General features: G+C 42.9%; 1 protein-coding gene across 3 annotated transcripts in view; it reads left to right on the forward strand.

Annotated features, from left to right (window-relative positions):
• Nucleotides 1-27,459, forward strand: part of LOC138852594 (uncharacterized) — an 88,228-nt gene that overhangs the window by 32,914 nt on the left and 27,855 nt on the right. The window contains exon 1 of one of the 3 annotated variants that reach the window (XM_070084208.1): nt 7,977-8,058. The exons of the other annotated variants lie outside the window; for them this stretch is intronic. The gene's annotated coding sequence lies outside the window, so the exon portion shown is untranslated. Of the gene's footprint in view, nt 1-7,976; nt 8,059-27,459 lie in introns of those variants that run through there. 3 annotated transcript variants of the gene reach the window in all.

Consider the following 27,459-nt stretch of genomic DNA (forward strand, 5'->3'; position numbering starts at 1 on the left):
CCATGAGAAAACTGAGAGGAAGGGAGGCGTGGCAAGACTGGTCGAGTTTTTAAAGCAAAAATTGAAACAGAATTTGAATGAGCAAACAAGTGAGTTTCTCGGTGGTGAACTGAGGATGTGTTGAGGCAGGAGGAGAAGGATGGAATTTGTGAGTGATGAATAGCAGGCTCGTGTGTGTGTGTGTGTGTGTGTGTGTGTGTGTGTGTGTGTGTGTGTTATATGCATTTACAGTGGGATATCCCTGTAGACTCTTAAGCATACCACGTCCACCCATGGATTATAAACAGTCCCACCGAGACAGACCCGTGGAGGAGAAAATATCCTAAATATTACTTAACAATGCCTTGGGAATTAGCAAAGGTCGCCTGTGTAGGGGTAAAGACACCGTCGAACACAGGTGTATCTGCAGCAGTACGTCAGCTGATCAGTTTGGGCTCTTTGATCTCGTCTGTAATACGTCAGAAGAGAAGTACGCCAGACACGAAGTGGACGGTGATATCAAGCGAAGTCTGGCCACAGAGTTGCCCAGCAGAACGGGAACCTCAGGTCGATGGAAGCTAGAAGCTCCAAGATGGAGACATCAGTATACTCTGGAAAGACTGTAAGCAGATTGCATGTGACTACATCAACAACGGCTGAAATGTACCTAGAATAGTCTGAAGCTGAAGGGGGTGGTGGTGCTGCAGAGAGGAGTATAGGAGTGCTAGGGGAAGAAAATACACAGCTTCTGGGAGTGTCAGATATCTTCTGAAGTTCATCTTTCCTCTTCTCCGAGGCTAAGGATCCCCCAGTAAGCACTAGGGGTGACTCTCTCTCTCTCTCTCGCTCTCGCTCGCTATCGCTCGCTCGCTCACTCGCTCACGCACACATACAACCCAGTAGCGGCCAGTGAAGAGGCGACGCCAGATGACGACTCGACCCCTGCAAACACAAGTAGGTGAGTGCCCACACACACAAATATAGTACAATATAAAACTTGCGATTTTGGCTAAAATAGCAACGCTGTTCTTGTTGTATAAGGCAAGCAAAAATTTGCTTATGCAGTAATTTCGAAAAATGTATTTCATTGTGTTTGTTTATTATTAAATTATTGTAAACGTACCTAAAATATATTTAGTTGGTTTAGGCTAAATTAAATTGCGCTTGTTATAATAAGGTTAGATAAGTTTTCTAAGGTTCATTTGGTACATAATTATTAATTTTTACATTAACATAAATGAAAATAAAATATATCTTTAAACGTATAAGAGAAAATTTTAGAGAGGACTTAATTTTAAACGAGTTCTTGCTAACTGACCAGTTTTACCTATTCTAATGCTTTATTATTCACCTCAGTGTGTCAAGCTTGACCGAAAATATTTGTGATTTCTCTTCCTTTGTAATATTGGTTACTTTCCACACCATCCCAGTCCTCTCCTGCTTCTCCAGTGCAAGACAGGTATACAATACCGACAAGATGAAAGTTAAGACACTTGTGCAACATCTGGTTATCTTTATTGTAAACGTTTTGCCATCCAGTGGCTTTATCAATACAGATTCTGTATTGATAAAGCCACTGGATGGCGAAACGTCTACAATAAAGATAACCAGTTGTTGCACAAGTGTCTTAACTTTCATCCTGCTTCTCCTCCTGCTTCTCCTCCTCCTCTTCCTCCTGCTTCTCTTCCTCCTGCTTCTCTTCCTCCTGCTTCTCTTCCTCCTGCTTCTCTTCCTCCTGCTTCTCTTCCTCCTGCTTCTCTTCCTCCTGCTTCTCCTCCTCCTGCTTCTCCTCCTCCTGCTTCTCCTCCTCCTGCTTCTCCTCCTCCTGCTTCTCCTCCTCCTGCTTCTCCTCCTCCTGCTTCTCCTCCTCCTGCTTCTCCTCCTCCTGCTTCTCCTCCTCCTGCTTCTCCTCCTCTTGCTTCTCCTCCTCCTTGCTTCTCCTCCTCTTGCTTCTCCTCCTCCTGCTTCTCCTCCTCCTGCTTCTCCTCCTCCTGCTTCTCCTCCTCCTGCTTCTCCTCCTCCTGCTTCTCCTCCTCTTGCTTCTCCTCCTTCTGCTTCTCCTCCTTCTGCTTCTCCTCCTTCTGCTTCTCCTCCTCCTGCTTCTCCTCCTTCTGCTTCTCCTCCTTCTGCTTCTCCTCCTTCTGCTTCTCCTCCTTCTGCTTCTCCTCCTTCTGCTTCTCCTCCTTCTGCTTCTCCTCCTTCACCTCAAATGACCATGATTGATAATTCAATTCTCTGCCTGCCACCGTCCCCTTGTGTGGCCTCGTCCTGCTACTTCAAAATGTCTCTGATTTATTCTCTCTCTCTCTCTCTCTCTCTTTCTCTTTCTCTTTCTCTTTCTCTGTTTCGAAGACGGTGCACTTTAACGTTATTTTCAAGGGAACTGTGTTAGTTATGGCTATTTGTTCAGTTTGGAGAGGACAGACACAGAGACAGTCAGAGACCAAATAACAAAAAATCAGATGATCCTTATCGAATTTATCTGCCGAGACTGACCCGCTACACTTTACCTCTAGTTATACCAGATGGCTAAGAAATCGTGACTGAGGCTCTGGTCATGTGAAATAAGGCGTCAATGTGTCATCAGGAAATGCGACTCACGCTACAGGGACGAGTATACTCACCTGCTCGCGTATTCAGCGAGTAGGAATCTTTGAGGACGTCTGAGCACAGTTCAGACCTCTACAACACAGTTGTCATTAAAGATTTGTTAAATTTTACCATGAATTAAGGAAAAATCCTAGACTTCACCTTACGAAACAAAGCAAATGCGATGGTAATTATGGAAAAAGTGGATTATAGTGGAGAAATGAACATGTTATTAGAAGACTTACGTCTCTCTTAAAATGCTTCTATATCTTTGATTGACAAGCAAACCCCCTCCACTTGCATTATATATTATTGTCAGTCAATTATGCATAAACATACGTTCATATTCATTAACCTTAACTGACTTAATCTAACATAACTGAGAATAGGAATGACTAAATTTAAGTAATATGTTAGAGAGACAGCGAGACGCAGTTGAGAGAAAACCAAACACTTATAAGAGGCGAGGTTGCTCTGTGAAACTGAGGTGGAGGAGAGGTTTAGTGGCAGAGGCGAGGCTACTGTGGGAAGCTGAGGCGGAGAAGAGGTTGCTGTGGGAGGATGAGGCACCAGGGATGCAGTTTTATATCATTCATCTCTGCTACTTAGCGTACATTCATTTTCACTCTTTAAACTTGCAAATTTCACACCTTAAATGGAACACAACCGCATTCAAGAGGGAAAAAAAGATTAAAACTGGAGATGAAAAGAATGCCTTCTGAAGAATATGAAGAAGAATGAAACAAAACACAATACTGAATGAGAGAGTTGTGAATGAAAAATATTTCTGGAGACAATGATGTATTTTATTACTGCATTGTGACTGTATTGTTTTAGGGCAACGTGTGTGAGGCCATCGTCTGGAGATTATTATTATTATTATTATTATTATTATTATTATTATTATTATTATTAATAATATTATTATTATTAATAATAATAATAATATAATTATTATTATTATTATTATTATTATTATTATTATTATTAGAGCCACAAAGGATCGTACAATGCATAGGGAATCATCATCAAATCTACGGATGGGAGAGTAGCTTTGATTCCTTGATCAAAAGACCTTCAGTAGCATCAAGATATCGCCTTCCTTCCCTGAAGTGAGCGACATGAGTAAGTTGCCACCTGGCGATGATTCAAGTGACCATCTAGCTGTTTAAAAAGACCGAGACGCTGCTGAAACCATCTAATGCTTGAAAAATAACTTGAGGTTCTTGAAGTAGCTCGTTATCTTCGAGCCTTGAGAGGCGCAGTAATGACTCGGACTGGACCAAGGGATTATGGCTAGGAATGGCCTCGTTACCCATTAAGAAATTCTATCAACCTTCACTTGCAACTTTCTCTTTTCTCGGTTTTCTAATCTTTCTTTATCATTTCCCTTTTCTTTGTTTTCTGCTAAATGTTCTACAACTTCGCTGTCAACTATTGTTTTATTCTCATTTGAAGTCTCATTTTTTTCTAATTATCTTTATTCTTTTCTCTTCATCTGTCTCCAGTTCCCTCTTCTTAATCGATTTTCAACTTTCATTTTCCGCCTCTTCTATCTCATTCTTTTTCTTGTTTTTCTGCCTCCTCCCCATCTTTGTCAACCTATTTTCCTCTCCTCGTCCTTTTCCTTCTTTTTCCCTTTTATTGTTCTCCTTCTCCACTTCTCTTTTAAATTAACGAAAAAATTAAACCACCATCGTATTTTGTTTTCTAATCTTCCTTAACCGACGTTATTTAATTTGTCCAGGTTTAATGCCTAGTCTGGTTTATCCAAGTATTGCTCGATCCTGACATTCAATGTATAAAGGTTTAGTCTACTCTTTATAGAGAGGGTTTACTCATCTCTGACTTGCCTTTGAGTCTGACTTCCTCTATTTAAGGTGTACCAAAGCTTGGTCTGCCTATATTTACTACAGTTTTGTTTTTGGTTTAAGTTTATTGTATAATATTCAGGTTTACCTGATTCTGATATTCCTTCAACCAGAGTTTGTCCCTGTCTGGTGTTCCTTTGATGCTGGTTAATAGTTTTTGGTGTTCGTTTAATCCTGGTTTATTACTGCTGCTGCTCCAGCGTTTCCCTCACCTACCACCGACGTTCACTCGCCTGAGTTAAATCAGTTACAACGAGAGAAACATCGGAGATGTTTTAATGTTAGTAACACCAATACTGTATATTAAATAGGCACAAACAACCTTTAATACACGCAGTTTCACTAAAAGGTAACTTATTATTTTTAAATGACTTGAGAAAGCTCAATACGTACACCCAACCATATGTACAGAGAACAGCTCTATATAGAGCAGGAGGGAGCGCCGCCCCTCCGAGCAACTTTGGCCATACACAAACATTATCGTCCTTCTGCAGTTCCTGTACAGTATGGTGATCCTAGAGAGCGGGGAGTGAGAGGTGAGAGAGAGAGAGAGAGAGAGAGAGAGAGAGAGAGAGAGAGAGAGAGAGAGAGAGAGAGAGAGAGAGCGCGAGAGAGCGAGAGCGGGTGGATAGGAAGAGTGAGGGGGGACTAATTTAATAGTGACTTTTAAAGGCGGTGTTAATTGCTGACAGATGGCGCACTCAGTCAACATTCCTCCTCCAGAAGAACAGCTTCCTACACACGAAATTGTTGATTATCTGTTCAATATGTGTGTGTTCCATCAGGTGAACATTTAATGGGAATGTCCCAGAACCATATCTTAATGTTTCTGTTGGAAGATGTTCAGAACTGTAAGCCAAGTTGTGTTCCTGACAGTATTAAAGAAAAAAAAAGGTATACGGTGTTTCTCTTTATATATAAAGCGAAAAGTTGTCCCAGTAAAAACTTCTATGAAATCGATAGTAATGACGGAAGTAAATATATACTATAATATATATATATATATATATATATATATATATATATATATATATATATATATATATATATATATATATATTAGTATGTGTGCATATGTAGTGCCGAATAGGTATAAATGGTCTATTTAGCAAGATCTACACCATACCCAGCCCTTCTAGGGTAGGGTAGGTGCCTGAGCCAGAGCTTGCAGCTCACAAGACTGCCATTCCCATTAGCCCCCTTGGGGCGGAGATGGCAGACCAGAGAGGCCTAGCTTGTGGCTAGGCCTGGGGACAGTTGGTCCCAAAGATGAGGAGGTACTTGTACCTCCTCCCATGGGAGACTTAGGTCTCAGACACTCCCTAGACAGGCAGCCAAGGCCGGACACCACCTGGAAAAGGCCCGGGCCGAATATCGGCGAATCTTTAATAATAATAAAATGTTTAGCAAGAACTCGTTTAAAATTATGTTCTTGCTAAACATTTTATCTTATATGCTTAGATATTATTTTTGTTAATGTAAAAATTAATAATTTTGTACCAAAAGCACCTTAGAAAACTTACCTAACCTTTATTATATCAAGCGCAATTTAATTTAGCCTAATCCAACTAACTATATTTTAGATAAGTTTACAATAATTTAAGAAAGAAATACAATGAAATTATTATTTTTCGTTAGGTTCAGAATGATTTTGCGAAATTATTGCATACATAAATTTTCGCTTCCCTTGTTCAGCAAGAAGAGAATTGCTGTTTAAGCCAAAATAGCAGGTTTTACCTATTCGACACGACATATATTATTTCCAAAAGAACATCAAACGTTATTTTTTTTTACTGCATGCAAGTGGCTTGAATAATATGAATATGAAGTAAAGACTTAGTTCATAGAGAGAGAGTTTTTTAAAACTGTTGCTTACTTCACTCCTCCGTTTGACTAATCAGGCTGTTGACTCTGACAACTCCTGCGTCAAATAGAGTCGAGAGTAAAACTCCGAGACACGGCAGCCTTATTTACAGCAGCAGAAGCAGCAGTAAAGGTGAAACCAGCAGGAGGAGGAAGTGCAGCAGCGGTAGTACCATCAACAACAGAGAAGGTAAACGTTCACAAAGCAACTTTCTACATTTAAGCTTCATTAATAATTAGACGCCTATTAGCATGGAGGGCTGAGGGGGCAAGAGCGCTTACGACCTCGTAAGTATCTCCTCTCACGACTAATTTGGCTGCCGCTGAGCTCAGAACAGGTCACTGAGTGGTTCTCTCTCGTAGCTACGAGAAACTAGTCACAACAGGGTCTCTCTTAGCGAGGTTACTCAGGATACCCTCACCCTTAACAGCTTTCGCTACCTCAGGAGAGTGTTATCATACGGAAGGCGAATGAGTAATGGTTCACCAGTACTTGTGTGTCACGGCTAAACATCAGACGACCACTATTAGGCTAAATGATCACATCATCATCTCTTCACTGCTTCTGGGGTCTTTATATTTACCACCTCGGCACTCGACTGACGCAGCCTACCGTGTAGGTGAAGCGCTTCGAGGTAAAGATACCTAAAATATTGCACATGTTATGCAAATCAAGACTGCCACCGTGAGATTAAAAGTATACTGCAACCACCAACTGCAAACTCGACAGCAAAATCTACCAGATACATCACGACCAGAGAGCCGGGTAGGTGGGACACACTCGTCGGCTCTTTCCTCGGAGCCTACTTACAGGAATATTTCAAGGAAAAATCAGTCCTGAAAAAAAAGCACTTTCTTATCACCAAAGTGTTCCTCGGACCATCCAGCGGAACTACAGGAACGAACCGAAAAAAAAGTGCACTACCCGAAGTAGAGAATAGCAATGACGTTAAACTTACCTTACCATTAAGCCACACTACTGGATACATTGCACCAACCATCTTCAGCAGCAACATAGATGTGGCAAACCTAAAATTCAGCACCGTTAAAGAAGTTGACAAATACATGCACCACCGCCTGAACCACCGTAAGGTAGGCGTTGCCATAATACCTTCCGGGAGACGAAACAAAATGTGTAGGTGAAATTTATTAGTCTGGCATCCAAAAATACAGAAAACAGCAGAACTCATGCGTAACGGACAATTAATGATTAAAGATAAAAAAAAAAACGCAAATGCCTGGAAATGGCTATAATCCACACAGTATACCATCCCTTTGTGGGATGGTGTATTGGACATAGGACAGAGGAGCTTACGACGACGTTTCGGTCATTAGCCCAATTCCTGTACTTTGTGTGCCAACTGTACCTTTGTGTGTGTGTGTGTGTGTGTGTGTGTGTGTGTGTGTGTGTACTCGCCTATTTGTACTCACCTATTTGTGGTTGCAGGGGTCGAGTCTTAGCTCCTGGCCCCGCCTCTTCACCGGTTGCTACTGGGCCCTCTCTCTCCCCGCTCCATGAGCTTTATCAAACCTCGTCTTAAAACTGTGTATGGTTCCTGCCTCCTGTGTGTGTGTGTGTGTGTGTGTGTGTGTGTGTGTGTGTGTGTGTGTGTGTGTGTGTGTGTGCGCGCGCGCGTGTGCATACAGACAAGGTACAGTTGGCCAACAGTCCTCACTAATCTCTCATCACCATCACCAGCCATCTTGATCTCACCTCAGCCACTCGCCTACTCGCACCTACTGTAACTTGATGCAGGTATAAATATGCTTGTTGTATATCTTTAGTACTAAAACACAGACTCCTGTTACACCGCGGCAAACGTCGACTCGACAAAATTTCTGTTTTGTATTCGTATTTCAACAAAAACGCCACCACTTCACCACTACAACATAATCCTCTCACCAACACAGCGTCGCCGTAACACCGCAATAGAACACTACCACCACACCACTACTACCACTACCACCACACCACACCACTACCACTACCACCACTACTACCACCACTACCACCACTACCACCACTACTACCACCACTACCACCACTACCACCATTACTACCACTACCACCATTACTAACACTACCACCATTACTACCACCATTACTACCACCATTACTACCACTACCACCATTACTACCACTACCACCACTACTACCGCCACTACCACCACTACCACCATTACTACCACTACCATTACTACCACTACCAATACTACCACTACCACCAATACTACCACTACCACCATTACTACCACTACTACCACCACTACCACCACTACTACCACTACCACTATTACCACTACCACCATTACTACCACTACCACCATTACTACCATTACTACCACTACTACCATTACTACCACTACCACCACCACTACTACCACCACTACCACTACTACCACCACTACCACTACCACCATTACTACCACTACCATTACTACCACTACCAATACTACCACTACCACCAATACTACCACTACCACCACTACTACCACCACTACCACTACTACCACCACTACCACTACCACCATTACTACCACTACCATTACTACCACTACCACCATTACTACCACTACCAATACTACCACTACCACCAATACTACCACTACCACCACTACTACCACTACCACCATTACTACCACTACTACCACCACTACCACCACTACCACTACCACCATTACTACCACTACCACTATTACCACTACCACTACCACCGCTACCACTACCACCACTACCACCATTACTACCACTACCACCATTACTACCACTACCACCACTACCACTACCACCATTACTACCACTACCACCATTACTACCACTACCACCATTACCACCACTACCACCATTACTACCACTACCACCATTACCACCACTACCACCATTACTACCACTACCACCACTACCACCATTACTACCACTACCACCGCTACTACCACTACCACCGCTACTACCACTACCACCGCTACTACCACTACTACCACTACACTACCACCACTACTACCACTACACTACCACCGCTACTACCACTGCACCACTACCACCTCTACTACCACTACACCACTACTACCACCACACCACTACCACCACAGCACTACTATCACTACCACCACAGCACTACTACCACTACCACCACAGCACTACTACCACTACCACCACAGCACTACTACCACTACCACCACAGCACTACTACCACTACCACCACAGCACTACTACCACTACCACCACAGCACTACTACCACTACCACCACAGCACTGCCACCACTACCACCACAGCACTACCACAGCACTACTACCACTACCACCACACCACTACCACCACAGCACTACCACTACCACCACACCACTACCACCACACCACTACCACCACACTACCACCACACTACCACTACCACCACACCACCACTTCCACCACACTACCACTACCACCACACCACCACTTCCACCACACTACCACTACCACCACACCACCACTTCCACCACACTACCACTACCACCACACCACCACTTCCACCACACTAACACTACCACCACACTACTACCACACCACCACTTCCACCACACTACCACTACCACCACACCACCACTTCCACCACACTACCACTACCACCACACCACCACTACCACCACACCACCACTTCCACCACACTACCACTACCACCACACCACCACTACCACCACACCACCACTTCCACCACACTACCACTACCACCACACCACCACTACCACCACACCACTACCACCACACCACCACTACCACCACACCACTACCACCACACCACTACCACCACACCACTACCACCACACCACTACCACCACACCACTACCACCACACCCCTACCACTACCACCACACCCCTACCACTACCACCACACCCCTACCACTACACCACTACCACCACACCACTAATACTACCACCACACCACTACTACCAACACACCACCACTACTACTACCAACACATCACTACTACTACCACCACACCACTACTACTACCACCACACCACCACTACTACTACCACCACACCACCACTACTACTACCACCACACCACCACTACTACTACCACCACACCACTACTACCACAACACCACTACTACCACAACACCACTACTACCACCACACTACCACCACACGACTACTACCACCACACGACTACCACCACACGACTACTACTACCACCACACGACTACCACCACACGACTACTACCACCACACGACTACTACCACCACACGACTACTACCACCACACCACTACTACCACCACACCACTACTACCACCACACCACTACTACCACCACACCACTACTACCACCACCACACCACTACTACTACCACCACACCACTACTACTACCACCACACCACTACTACTACCACCACACCACTACTACTACCACCACACCACTACCACCACACCACTACCACCACACCACTACCACCACCACACCACTACCACCACACCACTACCACCACCACACCACTACCACCACCACACCACTACCACCACCACACCACTACCACCACCACACCACTACCACCACCACACCACTACTACTACCACCACACCACTACTACTACCACCACACCACTACTACTACCACCACACCACTACTACTACCACCACACCACTACTACTACCACCACACCACTACTACTACCACCACACCACTACTACTACCACCACACCACTACCACCACACTACTACTACCACCACACCACTACTACTACCACCACACCACTACTACTACCACACCACTACTACTACTACCACCACACCACTACTACTACCACCACACCACTACCACCACACCACTACTACTACCACCACACTACTACTACCACCACACCACCACAACCACTACACTACTACTACCACCACACCACCACAACCACTACACTACTACTACCACCACACCACCACAACCACTACACCACTACTACCACCACACCACCACCACTACTACCACCACACCCCTATCACCACACCACACCACTACTACCACTACCAACACACCAGTACCTACACACCACTACTACCACACCACTACCACCACACCACTTTCACTACTTACCACCACACAAAACTAGTATTAACCGCTAGTTTGCACATTCTTCAAATGACCACGAATTCAGTTACCATAAATTTACTTTCGGTTTTAGAGAAAGTGGATAATTTAACATGTTCGACTCCTGACACCTCTAATCCTGCTGTGATTGGTACACATTCACATTGATATAAAAATGAATTCTGACATATGGAAAAACGCAGTTTTGGTAATACTATTCTTGACAATCAAATTGTCCGGGAAATGGAAATAGGGAAGGAGTGGGTATTGAGGGGGCGAGAGCTCCCTTCAGCGGGGCAGGGGAGGGGGAATGGCTAGTGCGGAAGGGAACAAAGCTGGCGAGGCAGTGAAAAGGGATAACGGAGAAGGGGGAAGGGATAACAGTGGAAAAGTTCATGCTACTAATGCCGGTATACTTGCCCTGCTTAGCAAGGGTCATTAGACTTGCAGTTTGCCTTAGTTTTCGTGTACTTTACATTTGGTATTAACCATATTCTGCCTTCTTCCCATCCAACTGTGTATTATATATATGTCGTGCCGAACAGGTAAAACTGGTCACTTAGCAAGAACTCGTTTAAAATAAGTCCTTTCTAAAATTTTCTCTTATACGTTTAAAGATGCATATTTTTTTCATTTATGTTAATGCAAAAATTAATAATTTTGTGCCAAAAGAACCTTAGAAAACTTGTCTAACCTTATTATAACAAGAGCAATTTAATTTATCTTAATCCAAGTAAATATATTTTAGATAAGTTTATAGTAATTTAATAAGAAAACAATGAAATATATTTTTTTCGTTAGGTTCAGAATGATTTTTGGGAAATTATTGCAAACAAATTTTCGCTTGCCTTATTCATTAAGAACGTTGCTATAGGCCAAAATCGCAAGTTTTTTTTTATTCTGCATGACATATATATATAATATATATATATATATATATATATATATATATATATATATATATATATATATATATATATATATATATATATATGTCGTGCCGAATAGGCAGAACTTGCGATCTTGGCTTAAATAGCAACGTTCATCTTGCCATATAGGACAAGTGAAAATTTGTGTATGCAATAATTTCGCCAAAATCATTCTGAACCTAACGAAAAAAATATATTTCACTATGTTTGTTTAGTATTAAATTATTGTAAACAAATCTAAAATATATTTAGTTGAGTTAGGCTAAAATAAATTGCTCTTGTTATAATAAGGTTAGGTAAGTTTTATAAGTTCCTTTTGGTGCAAAATTATAAATTTTTACATCAACATCAATGAAAAAAATATATCTTTAAACGTATAAGAGAAAATTTTAGAAAGGACTTAATTTTAAATGAGTTCTTGCTAACTGACCAGTTTTACATATTCGGCACGACATATATATATATATATACATATATATATATATATATATATATATATATATATATATATATATATATATATAAATATATATACATATATATATATTGTGTGTGTGTACTCACCTATTTGTGGTTGCAGGGGTCGATTCATAGCTCCTGGCCCCGCCTCTTCGCTGATTGCTACTAGGTCCTCTCTCTCCCTGCCCCATGAGCTTTATCATACCTCGCCTTAAAACTATGTATGGTTCCCACCTCCACTACCTCACTTTCTAGGCTATTCCACGGCTTGACTACTCTATGATTGAAGAAATACTTCCTAACATCCCTTTGATTCATCTGAGTCTTCAACTTCCAATTGTGACCTTTTGTGTCTGTGTCCCTTCTCTGGAACATCCCGTCTTTGTCCACCTTGTTTATTCCGCGCAGTATTTTATATGTCGTTATCATGTCTCCCCTGACCCTCCTGTCCTCCAGTGTCGTCAGGCCGATTTCCCTCAACCTTTCTTCGTAGGACAATCCCCGTAGCTCTGGGACTAGTCTTGTGGCAAACCTTTGCACTTTCTCTAATTTCTTGACGTGCTTGACTAGGTGTGGATTCCAAACTGGTGCTGCATACTCCGGTATGGGCTTGATGTAAATGGTATACAGAGTCTTGAACGAATCCTTACTGAGGTATCGGAACGCTGTCTCTAGGTTTGCCAGGCGCCCGTATGCTGCAGCAGTTATCTGATTGATGTGCCCCTCAGGAGATATACTCGGTGTTATACTCACCCCCAGATCTTTTTCCTTGAGTGAGGTTTGCAGTCTTTGGCCATCTAAACTATATTGTGTCTGCGGTCTTCTTTGCCCTTCCCCAATCTTCATGACTTTGCATTTGGCAGGGTTAAACTCAAGGAGCCAGTTGCTGGACCACGCTTCCAGCCTGTCCAGGTCTCTTTGTAGTCCTGCCTGATCCTCATCCGATTTTATTCTTCTCATTAACTTCACATCATCTGCAAACAAGGACACTTCTGAGTCTATCCCTTCCGTTATGTCGTTCACATATACCAAGAACAACACAGGTCCTAGGACTGACCCCTGTGGAACCCCGCTTGTCACAAGCTCCCACTCTGACACCTCGTCACGTACCATGACTCGTTGTTGCCTCCCTGTCAGGTATTCTCTGATCCATTGCAGTGCCTTTCCTGTTATGTGTGCCTGATCCTCTAGCTTTTGCAGTAACCTCTTGTGAGGAACTGTGTCGAAGGCCTTCTTGCAGTCCAAAAAAATGCAGTCGATCCACCCCTCTCTCTCTTGTCTTACTTCTGTCACCTTGTCATAAAACTCTAGTAGGTTTGTGACACAGGATTTTCCTTCCCTGAAACCGTGCTGGTTGTCAATTAAACACTTGTTTCTTTCCAGGTGCTCCACCACTCTCCTCCTGATGATGATCTCCATGACCTTGCATACTATACACGTTAGTGATACACGTCTGTAGTTTAGTGCCTCATGTCTGTCTCCCTTTTTTAAAAATTGGGACTACATTTGCCATTTTCCATACCTCAGGGAGTTGCCCAGTTTCAAATGATGTGTTGAAGATCTTTGTTAATGGCACACACAATATCTCTGCTCCCTCTTTAAGGACCCACGGAGAGATGTTGTCTGGTCCCACCGCCTTTGAGGTGTCAGGTTCGCATAGCAGCTTCTTCACTTCCTCCTTGGTTATATGTACCTCATCCAGCACTTGCTGGTGTACCCCCCTGTTCTGATTTCCTGGAGTCCTACTGGTTTCCACTGTAAATACTTCTTTAAATCTCGTGTTGAGCTCCTGACATACCTCTCGGTCGTTTCTTGTGAATTCCCCATCACCCTTCCTCAGTCTGATTACCTGGTCCTTGACTGTTGTTTTCCTCCTGATGCGGCTGTACAACAGCTTTGGGTCAGTCTTGACTTTCGATGCTATGTCATTTTCATATTGTCGCTGAGCCTCCCTTCTTATCTGTGCATATTCGTTCCTGGCTCTTCGGCTAATCTCTTTATTTTCCTGAGTTCTCTGTCTTCTGTACCTTTTCCATTCTCTAGTACACCTAGTTTTTGCCTCCCTACACCTCTGGGTGAACCAAGGACTCGTTCTGTTCTTCCCATTATTTCTGTTTCCCTTGGGAACAAACCTCTCCTCTGCCTCCTTGCATTTTGTTGCCACATAGTCCATCATTTCTTGTACTGGTTTTCCTGTCAGTTCCCTCTCCCACTGAATGTTTTGAAGGAAGTTCCTCATGCCTGAGTAGTTCCCCCTTTTGTAGTTCGTTTTTTCCCACCCTATTCCTGCTACTCTCTCCACTTGGAGCTCAACTATGTAGTTGAAGCACAGAACCACATGATCACTAGCTCCCAGGGGCCTTTCATACAAGATACCCTCGATGTCCGAACTACTCAAGGTGAATACAAGGTCCAGTCTTGCTGGTTCATCTTCTCTTCTCTCTCTCTCTGGTAGTGTCTCTAACATGTTGATGCATGAGGTTTTCCAGTACCACATCCATCATCTTGGCTCTTCATGTTTTGGGACCCCCATGGGGCTCCAGGTTTTCCCAGTCAATCTTCTTGTGATTGAAATCACCCATAACTAGTAACTTTGCTCCCCCCATGTGTGCTCTCCTGGCCACCTCGGCTAGTGTGTCGACCATTGCTCTGTTGCTCTCATCGTATTCTTCTCTTGGCCTCCTGCAGTTCTGTGGTGGGTTGTACATTACTGCAATTATCACCTTATGTCCCTCAGACTGGATTGTTCTTACTAAGTAGTCCCTTTCACCCGTGCCATCCATTCCTTCCATTTTCTCAAAACCCCTCTGGTTTTTAATGAGCAGTGCAACTCCTCCTCCCCCTCTCCTCCCTCTGTCTTTCCTGAGGATTTGATATCTGGATAGAAAGATTGAATCTGTTATTATTCTTGTGAGTTTTGTTTCTGTGAGTGCTATTATGTCTGGGGATGTCTCCTTGATTCTTTCGTGATTCCATCTGCATTTGTATACCACACCTTCAACTTCTTTTCTAAGACTGTGGTCTGGGAGGTGTATTGGGGTTGGGGAAGTGGGAGACCTGATAAGGAACTATGGGTGCTTGCTGTGGGGGTGGAGTTTGTAATGTAGTGGGTGGGGGCATTGGATGTGGCATGGGTGTTTTGGTTTAGTGTTTGGCTGCACTGGGGTTGACCTGGTTGGGAGGCTTCTATAGGAAGCTGTGAGGGAGGTTGTATTTGATCTTCTTCCTGTGTCTGGGATCTCCTGTCTGTCTTCTCCATCCCCTCTCTTTCCTCCTTTCGCCTTTGTACCATCTCTCTGTTTCTGCCTTTTTTCTTGTGTTCTGTCGTGGTCGAGATACACCTTCCTGTATGCCGGCATGTCCCTTAATCGTGCTTTCTCCTTCAGGATCCTGTTCCGAGTCAATTCTGCCTTGAAGGTCACTTTCACTGGCCAGATTCTTTTTTTTTTACAAAGCCCCCTATTCTCCGAAAATTTTCCAGCTGGGTCATGTCGTCTTCTCCTATTACTTTCATGATGCTTTCAATTGATTTTTTTCCCCCTTGTGTTCTTGCTTCATGTTTCCCCTTCAACTTCCTGGAGCCCATACACAAAGACTGACCTCACCCTTTCATTCTCCCACTGCATATCCCTGTGTATCCCCTCATTCAATTTGATTTCCTCCATTGCAGCTTTCCTTTCTTCAGTTTCACTAGCTAATGTACTTGGGCTCAGTGGCCTGTCATTTTCCCTTCTCCGCTTTCCCTGGGCTCTGCTGTGGTCTGTTAGGGCCTCCACATATAGCTTAGCTCTTTCATTTACTACAGTCTCCACTGATAGAGCTTCTACATGCAGTTTTGCTCCTTCTTTCCCTACAGTCCCCTTATTTGTGACTGAGGTAGCAGTCTCTGTTGTCAATTCCAAAATGTTCTTTAGTTCTTTAGGCTGTTTCAGATTTTTCAGTTCCTCTTCTAAACTCTGTATCCTGGCCTCTGCTGCTTTGACTTGCACCTCCCACTTCCTGCTTTCCATTACTATCCTCTCTTCCATTCTCATGCTAAGTTCTTCTAGTTTCCTTTCCCATTCATGTTCCCTTTTTATGAGCTCTGCTGCCCAATCTTCCTTTGCAGCTTCCTCCTCTTGTTGCTCTCTGGCAACCCATTTTTGTTTTATCCTGATTGCCTCAGAGTGGGAAACCTATGTAATTGTGTGTGTTAGGTTAGTAGTGTGTATGTCAGAGTGTGGGGGGGGGGGAGGTAGAGGAGGAACCGTGGCTATGTGGGAGAGGGGTGGGGAGGGTGAGTGGGAAGGAGGGAGAAGCAAGTGGGTGAGTGGGAGGGGGAGAGGGGAAAGAGGGAGAGGTGGGGAGGAGGGTGAAAGAGGGGGGGAGGGATCAGGGGAAGGAGTGAGATGTCAGTGGGGAGCGGGGGAGTGTATGTGTGTGTGTGTGTGTTGTGTGTTGTGCGTGTGTGTTGTGTGGTGTGTTGTGCGTGTGTGGTGTGTGTGTTGTGTTTTGTGTGTAATTATGTGTGGGTCTGAAAAGTAGGTGACTTGTGCTTGGAGTGTAATGTGGATTCTCAGTGGTCGCTTGTGACCACAACCTGTTGTGACCTGACCCCCACCCTCCTGGGACTTGGCCCACACCTTCTTACAATGTTGCCTATGCTTGACCTGCCACCTAGCTTATAGTAAGTTACTCGCCTTGTTCAATGAATTACCAATTGCTATTCCTTATTGACTACTTGAGTGCCTATTCTTTATCGCGCTATGAGAGACCATTTGCAATCAGCTTGGCGGTTAATTGGAACCTGGAACCCCACACCCATACAACCACTCAGTAAGTGATTACAGTACTTGCAATGCAGCTGTAGCAGCCTGTAGAGCTGCATTGCAAGTACTGTAATCGCCTATTGAGTGGTTGTGTGTGTGCGCGCGCGCGCGCGCGCGCCTATGTATTATTTACGTTCAAACGAGTCCAACTGCTTTAAACATATTTTTGGGGGGACATTTACTCTCTCTGCTGCAGTAATTTTGTTGAACGTTGTAACTAATAGGTGTACATTTATCTCTCCACTAATAAACACACCGTATCAAGTGTCCTTCATTCACCAAAACTCATCATGGACTGGAGATGACCACACAAAAACTGAAGAATATGTTAAATAGTTCCAACGATGTAGCAGCTCTTCAACGATGTAGCAACTCTTCAGCGATGTAGCAGCTCTTCAACGATGTAGCAACTCTTCAACGATGTAGCAACTCTTCAACGATGTAGCAGCTCTTCAGCGATGTAGCAACTCTTCAACGATGTAGCAACTCTTCAGCGATGTAGCAACTCTTCAACGATGTAGCAACTCTTCAACGATGTAGCAGCTCTTCAGCGATGTAGCAACTCTTCAACGATGTAGCAACTCTTCAACGATGTAGCAGCTCTTCAACGATGTAGCAACTCTTCAACGATGTAGCAACTCTTCAACGATGTAGCAACTCTTCAACGATGTAGCAACTCTTCAACGATGTAGCAGCTCTTCAGCGATGTAGCAACTCTTCAACGATGTAGCAGCTCTTCAACGATGTAGCAACTCTTCAACGATGTAGCAGCTCTTCAACGATGTAGCAACTCTTCAACGATGTAGCAGCTCTTCAACGATGTAGCAACTCTTCAACGATGTAGCAACTCTTCAGCGATGTAGCAACTCTTCAACGATGTAGCAGCTCTTCAACGATGTAGCAGCTCTTCAACGATGTAGCAGCTCTTCAACGATGTAGCAACTCTTCAACGATGTAGCAGCTCTTCAACGATGTAGCAACTCTTCAACGATGTAGCAACTCTTCAACGATGTAGCAACTCTTCAACGATGTAGCAACTCTTCAACGATGTAACAACTCTTCAACGATATAACAACTCTTCAACGATGTAGCAACTCTTCAACGATGTAGCAACTCTTCAACGATGTAACAACTCTTCAACGATGTAACAACTCTTCAACGATGTAGCAACTCTTCAACGATGTAGCAACTCTTCAACGATGTAGCAACTCTTCAACGATGTAGCAACTCTTCAACGATGTAACAACTCTTCAACGATGTAACAACTCTTCAACGATGTAGCAACTCTTCAACGATGTAACAACTCTTCAACGATGTAACAACTCTTCAACGATGTAGCAACTCTTCAACGATTAGCAACTCTTCAACGATGTAGCAACTCTTCAACGATGTAACAACTCTTCAACGATGTAACAACTCTTCAACGATGTAGCAACTCTCAGTTTAAAGTATTCACTGAGATTTTACATATATACTTTGAGGAGTTTCTATTGATGTGTATGCACTGGGAGAAGTAGCGTGTATACATCTAGGGGTGAATGTGTACACTCACCTATTTGTGCTTGCAGGGGTCGAGTCGTAGCTCCTGGCCCCGCCTCTTCACTGGTCGTTGCTAGGTCCCCACACTCCCTGCTGCAAGAGTTCTATCGTACCTTTAGTGTGTGTGTGCATACACATGTGTATATATACACATATACATTGAGAGTTGATTTTAATCCCAATATTATTCATTAAAAACATTCTTAGTTGGTGGTGTACAGGTGGCATTCAGAATTAATGAAATTTTTGTAATCTATATACATTCAGCCGAATGAATCCACCAACTGAGGAGGGACCTTAATTAATACAAAAAATTTTATGTTAAAGTACATTGTTAATTCATTTGCTAAACCAATAAGGTTACCGTGTAACTCCTTGATGTTGATGATGGGCTCTTGATCCAAGAAACAGTCTTCTGGTCATTTCAATCCTCCAGAAACAATTGACTCTCGTTTTTATGCTAGTCCAGAGGGATTGCAACAATGATGGGAAAGTCTGCAGTAGGATAGAGCAGTAAGATGGTTGTGGGTAAATGGGAAACACTACATCAGAAAGGTTAAGTGGGCCTTCTACCTTGTACTAGTTTAAAAAAGTGTTTTTTTTTTATAACATTGAGTGGTGTTTGGTACTCATTATTTAACTAGTGAAACGTTTCCCCGCACATCACTCCTCTCTGCTCTGATACTAGCCAGGATGCAGGGTTCCACACCGACGTTGCGTACTCGGGGATTGACTCACGAAATCGTAATAAGACGATTGCAGTTAGTTTTACTACTCAGCTGCCATGCGTTCTAACCCCACAAGTACCGTGGTTTGTGTGCTCAGGGATTCGTTGAGCGTATGTAGTGAAAAGTAACTTTATAAAGAGATTTGTTTACATTTCGGATGCTCTTGTCTGGTAAAGGGAAGCTGGTGGACATTATATCAGAAACACTGAACCCTGACTTGCAGACGGTGTTGATCACAGGGAGGTTCATGAAAACCCCAGGACAACACTGTTGTCCTGGGGTCTTCATGAACCTCCACACACCAGTCAGTCGTGATATTACAATGTTTTTAATTCGTTATCTACTCAAGGCTTGTGACGGTTTAATTGGTATCTTTTCAGACCTCAGATGGTGGTTTGATCCAAGGAAGAGGAGGATGTTTCGATCTGTTAGATGTAGAACCTTTTACCAGTTGACTGAGGAACGATGTTTCTGAGTTTTTAATAAGTTATGTTTTACGACAAATAAGAAATGGTTCAAGTAACCAAATACTTTCACTACATTTTTTCAGTGATGTTGCTTTCCCTGGATGTTTGTCAGCGATGACTGGTCAGAATTAATCTTCGACTTTGTATATAAACCCAATGATTCTAGGAAAATGATAATAGCAAACGGAGGGTCGTACAAAACTGATTAGAGTCGCCCCAGTGCTCCAGAAGTTGGCAAAAATCAGACGAAGTGTAGACAATAATGCCCTGACCAGCAGTGACGCTGACGAAACTGTTAACCACCTAATGAAAAATACCTGAAACAGCCTACTGAGCCCTTGGTTATGCGTACACTCACCTATTTGTGGTTGCAGTGGGGTCGATTCAGTGTGCGTGCGTGCCTGCGCGCGTGCTCCCCTACATGTGATTGCAGATGGTCGACTCCTTCCTTCAAGACAAACCTCTCAACATTCCACTTACCAGAATCACTCTTCTAGCTTCGCGGGTCCTATCATACCTACTCTTTAAAACTATGTATGAAGCTGCTTCTATTATTTCCTCGTAGAGGTCATTCCACTTCCTGACCACTGTGAGACTGAAGAAATATTTCCTGGCATTCCTGTGGCTCGTCTGTGTCTCTAACTTCTAGCCTCTCGAAAAGCCTCTCCCACTCTACCCTATCAGTTCCTTTGAGTATTATGTATGTTATGTCTTCGCTGGTTCTTCTGTTTTTCAGTGTCGTTAGATTCAGTTCCGTTAGCCACTCCAAGTAGCTCTGGAGCCAGTTCCACTGTATACCTCTGCGCTTTATCCAGTTTCTTCATGTTTATTTTCAGGTGTGGAATCCATGCTGGTGCTGCAGTGCTCCAAGGTCGGCCTTGATATATTTTGTGTAAGGACCCTGGAACGACTGCTGGGATTTCTGAAGGTTTCTCTCAGATTTGCCAGACAAGCATTGGCTACAGTGTGCGTAAGAAGTGAAATCTGAAGCCTCGGTCCCATGAGTCTATACTCCGTGTCCGATCCTCTTGCCGCTTCCCAGCCTTCATAACCTTGTATTTGCCGAGGGGTTGACTTCCAGCAATCACTTATTTGATCAATCTTACAATTTGTCCAGATCCATCTATAGCATTTTTCCTGGTCTAATTTGGTTATATTCTACATCAGTATGCTTCATATACGTGGCCTATACTGTAGTGAGTCTTGGATTTTTTTTATATGGGGTATAAATGCTACCATCACATCTCAGGATGTGTGGTTCATTTTTTTAAGGGAAGGGCTGGTAAAGCAGTGGAAGGTTTGGGGTCACGTGACCTAAAGGGTTACTGAATGAGTCATCATGTGACTTAAGACCGGCGTCAGGAGAAATCATATTTCTCCTGATAAATAAAATACTACCACAATCTTCACTTCCCAGACCTGTGTAATGTGTAGCATTACCCAAGATAATTATTGACTTCCACACAGTTCAACTGAAGTATTGAGTGTAATGAAAATATATTGGTCATGTAACGAAAATGTAATGATTTAATGATGGTGTGCTGCAGATGTAATGAGCACTGTAAATCATTAAATTTTAGCACTTTTAACTTAGCTGTAAATTTACCTGAAATACTCACCATATTACAGACCCCACGAATGAACTTTTGCACACTAACATGTGGTTATTGACTATTACTGTACTAGATTCATGCCACCAGACTATAAATGCTACTAAAGTTGTATCTCGGTAATGACTGGGTCGTGCTGTAGACCAGGTCAGCACCACCCACATACACTACATAACAGCGATTCTGTAATCTTGATGCAAACGAAGTTTTCAGTTGTCAGTGTAGAAAGCGTCCTGCTCACACACGCACTGTAGACAAATCCATTAGTTAAATGTTTCCCTAAGGCTGTTAGACATCTGAAGGAGATTATATTTTCGATAACTAGAGAATGACTCCTCCGATTTGCTGTACACCTTCATGGAACGTACGAATTGCTTTTGGCTTGTGTGTAGGTGCCAATTTTCAATTTCTATTGAAATTGGGATATTAGTTTCCATGCGATAACTTTAAATAAAAAAACGCTGATATTTTCATTACAAGCTTATGATGCACACTGGTGGTGTCTTTTTCATGATTTTGGACCGTGTGCGGTAACTTAAGAATGCCTCTTCTGATGGCTTGGTGTAACTTCATTCACGGGATGCCCTTTGAGGCAGAGGGCAGCTGGGATGGAAGAATACTGGGACATCTTTCTCAAATCGCGCAGATACCGAAACACATTTGGCTAATTTAGGATTTTGAATAATAATGATAAGCCAAAAGATGTTACTTTCTCAGGTTGTTAACTTCTCTGTTTTTCTCTTAGATATTTGTGTCTTAAGATAATAAATGATTACACTTGTTAGTGATTTTAGATCTCAGGAGTTCTAGAATCTAGATGCTCGTGGTACTAAAAGTTAGCACTTATAGGTGCTAATTCCTCTTCGTGCTACTGTATGTTTATACTAAATTAGAATCGTACTGTCCATAGTTGCTCTAATTGCATAAACCTTTATACAAAAAGACTTTAAATAAATATTTCATTTTAGGAAACTTATTACAGCATAAAATTTGGTGATTCTGCAATAAAAGAATTGGTGACAGTGCAATAAAAGTGGATATTGTAATAAAAGTCGGGAAGATAATTGGTTGTACAATAAAGATTGTAAATAATGCAATACGGATGAATTATTGAACATTAAAGGTGGTAACTTGTGCAAAAAAAAAAAAAAATGATGGGTAACAGCGAAATGTTGGATAACAGAGCAATAAAGATGTGTTAACAGAGCAATATAGTTAGGATATTACACCTTAAATATGTATAATTGTGCATTTAGAAGAATATGAAGAAACGTTTTTCACTTCAGGAACCCAGAATGTCCACCAGTATAGGAGTAATAATCCCTCACTACTGGCCACATATATATAGTCACGACCTATTTAGATTTTTTTCTTAACTCTAGGACCACACGCTTAACTTTAAGACCACGTACTTAACCTTAAGTTCGGGTGATACTTCACGCTGAGCTACCAAAGTTTCAAGCTAAGTCTTTAAACTTTTAAGATTTTTGTGTAGTATATTATGACTTAGTAAGGAAAAGGATCTTTTTGTTTACTTGTGTATGTTAGATCTCTCATGTGGACGGCAGTACCAGACCATAACGATACTCAGAACAGAAATAAAAAAATAAAAACAAAGCTTTAAATGGATCAATTGCAGTATTTGTGTGTATTATTTGTATTGTTATTTTATCTTCACTTAATGCCAATCAAGGCTATGGGATTGAACATCTTTTGATGAAGGCAAGGTATTGAACACCTTTCATTCGCGGCTAAGGGCGTGAACACCTTTTAATCAAAGCAAAGGAACCAGGCATCTTTTAATCTATGCCAAGTAGGAGAGTGACGAAGTAAAGGTGACATCAAAGTCAGTCCAGCTACTCTGATGTGACTATTACTTCGTTGTTCAACTGCTTTCACCTCGCACCTGTTGAAGAGATTGATGAAACCTGATACGCAGGTGAAATATTTGTCCAGTAATGACACTCAGGTGTCACACATGTATTTTATCTCTCTCTCTCTCTCTCTCTCTCTCTCTCTCTCTCTCTCTCTCTCTCTCTCTCTCTCTCTCTCACACACACACACACACACCCCTGTGATATACTTTTGATATATCTTTGATGAGTTCGACTTTCGACAGGATTCCTACTCTTGTAGGCCGGCCATGGGATGGGACGGACACACACACACACACACACACACACACACACACACACACACACACACACACACACACGCGCGCGCGCGCACGAAGTGTGCTGATAATGGTAACTGGCTTTTGCAAAACAATAAACAATAACGTATAGCAGCGATAACAGCTGCAATACAAGTAATGACAGCAGAAGTAAAAATATCGACAACAATATTACAGGGAACAACCCTGAGCACAAAAAAAATATGTAATAGATATTGCCAGCGACATTAACAATAAACTTTAAATGTGGCAAATTGGTTTTTCACTCGCCCGAGTCTATCACTGAGGCGAATAATTAACTCGTATTTTTACCCCTGCCTTACAGCCTCCGCAACAATAGTGGTATTTGTTCTGCCAGAACGCAAGTAATGGAGGATTTATTTGGGTATGTGTTCTGCGTGTCTGTAACTGAGGGAGGGGTGAGGGGCAGCAAGGGGTGAAGGGCGAATTAGGGGTAAAGGGCGTATTAGGGGTAATATGAGAAGTAAATGGTAGGTTGAGTGAGGAAGTTAGGAACCTGAACGTAACTTTGAAAAAACCTGCGTAAAGAGAGAGAGAGAGAGAGAGAGAGAGAGAGAGAGAGAGAGAGAGAGAGAGAGAGATATGGGAGGAAATGAATGAGGGGAAAAAGATTGGAAGGGGACTTGCAATAGAAAGATGCCCATGTACAAAAAAAATTCATCTTGCCCCCGGTTTACCTCCTTCCTCTTGACTCACCAAGAATGAAAAGCTTGAAGAGGAAGAAAAAGGAGAGACAGAGAGACAGAGACCTGGAATAGGTAGGAGGAAGGTACGAGGAGAAGAATGAACGAAGAAGAGGGAGATGAGAGAAAGGAGGATTAAGGGGTAAGGAAGGGAGGGGGGGTTAAGGCGTGAACGACAAAAGAGCAGAGCCATTAACGGTATTGCTCCAGCAAACACCAAACTTACCTCCAAAACACTCCCTCCCTTTATCCATCCCTACGTCAATTCCCTCCCTTCTTCACCTTCCTTCCTCATCCGCTCCATTTCTTTCTTTCCCTCTCTGTGCCTCCCCTCATCTTTTCTGTCACTCTCCTTCAAATGGAAAGTGAGGATATCAAGACTGAGGTAAGAAAGTCGTCTAAGACGGAAGTGAGGATGCAAAAAATGGAAAGTGAGAAAGCCAAACGGAAAATGAGAGAGACTACAAAAAAATCAAGGATGTGAAGTGGTAAACGAGGAAGTCAAGAGGGAAGTGAGGAAGTCAAGTAGCAACAGGTGGCAGGGATGAGCAGCAGTGTGAAGAACTATATTATGAACGTCTGTATGAGCAACAGCGTAAGGAAATAACATGATGTTTAACACCAACATAAACAAGCTGCTATGTATGAAAATTTGTCACTGTAATTGTGTACCTGTACCTGAATACACTTATATGCAGCTGCATAAACAAAAACATGCAGCAGAAGCATCAAAAAAAAAAAGCAGTAAAAGCTGTTATAGCAGAAGCGGCAGCATTTTAGTAACAGTACTCTTATCTTAGCTTCAGCACTCCAAAGATTGAACAGCAGCGAGGAAAGGAGTAAGGAAGGAAGGATAGGCGGGAATAATGTAGGGAGGGAGGTAGGAAGTTAAGAAGACATCAAACAGGTGGACCAGACCGGTAATGATGGCAGCAATGGCGTGTCAAAGAGCTGAAAAGAAATATTGTGGTCGGTCTCTCTCAACCATTCGTCATGGCTGGAGATTTACTTTTTGCTGACCCGCACTATAGAGTTCCTCCCTCGATTGAGACGGAGTGATATTGCCCTGGCTGGTCTCGCGTTCTCCCCGCCGATAAATCAACAAATATTATAAGACATGGTAGCCGACACTGAAGGAGCGATCTCATTTGGCGGCGCTAGTCTGCTGCTGTTATCAGTTCTTTAATCTTCATGTTTCCTGTATTTTCTGTTGTCGTCATTCAGTAAGGTTTCTTTTTTTGTTATGGTTTTGTATTCGTTTCTTTTTAATTGTTTTTTTCCCTCATTGGTTGACCTACAGTGAGTACCTGGGTGTTAGTTGACGTGTGTGTGTGTGTGTGTGTGTACTCACCTATTTGTACTCACCTATTTGTGGTTGCAGGGGTCGAGTCATAGCTCCTGGCCCCGCCTCTTCACTGATTGCTACTAGGTCCTCTCTCTCCCTGCTCCATGAGCTTTATCATACCTCGCCTTAAAACTATGTATGGTTCCCGCCTCCACTACTTCACTTTCTAGACTATTCCACGACTTGACTACTCTATGACTGAAGAAATACTTCCTAACATCCCTTTGATTCATCTGAGTCTTCAACTTCCAATTGTGACCTCTTGTGTATGTGTCCCATCTCTGGAACATCCTGTCTTTGTCCACCGTGTCTATTCTGCGCAGTATTTTATATGTCGTTATCATGTCTCCCCTGACCCTCCTGGCCTCCAGTGTCGTCAGGCCGATTTCCCTCAATCTTGTGTGTGTGTGTGTGTGTGTGTGTGTGTGTGTGTGTGTGTGTGTGTGTGTGTGTGTGTGTGTGTGTGTGTGTGTGTGTGTGTGTGTGTGACCTCGCCTATTTGTGGTAGCTGGGGGTCGAGAGACACTTCCTGGCCCCTGGGTACTTGGCTTAGTGGACCTTCTTAAACCAAAGATCTTCTAGTCTCTCCATCTTTTTTCCTGAAATTTTCCTAATTCTCATTTCCCTCCTATATGCATTCCATCATATTCCTAATTTCTTGCCCCTCTTTCTTCCTTCCCTACTTTGCTTTTCTCTCTCTCAAATTATCTTTATTTATCTTTCCTAGCACTTATTCCTCCTCCTCTCATCTTCTCTCTTTCCTCTCATCTTTCTTTTCTCTTATTCCTCGCATCTTCCTCTCTCCAGGTCCCCCAACCCCCATAAACTAACAGGAAGACGGAGAAGAGGCCAATAAGCAAGCGTAAGACTGGCCTCCTCCTGAAACAATAAATATTAGAAATCAATAATTTCCCCATTTTCTATAAAATATTACGTAATTTGTGTTTGAATAAGATACGGAACCTGAGGTCGCACGTGGTCATACCATTTTATGTGGGAGGGAGGAAGGGACATGAGAGAGAAGAGGGATAAACGGGGAGGGAAGGGGGGGTAGTGAAAGAGGCAGTGATGAAAAATAAGGAACTAGATTGGGAAACGAAAGGTAGGATAATGAGTTCTTGAAGAAATGATAAGAGATAGAGCCACAAACCTTGTGGGATTTCTTCTACTCAAAAGGAAGTGGACAAGTCTTAGGCTAAGAAAAGTTATCAATACGACAAAAGTTGCAGGTTATATTGCAGGTGGCATAATGATTTAACTGCAAGTTACGCCTAAAAAATATAAATTTCTTCGTAATTTTTATATACCAAGATGAATAATATATACGTAAG

Source organism: Cherax quadricarinatus, chromosome 12 (genome assembly GCF_038502225.1).
Source record: "Cherax quadricarinatus isolate ZL_2023a chromosome 12, ASM3850222v1, whole genome shotgun sequence".
NCBI classification, from domain to species: Eukaryota; Metazoa; Arthropoda; class Malacostraca; order Decapoda; family Parastacidae; genus Cherax; species Cherax quadricarinatus.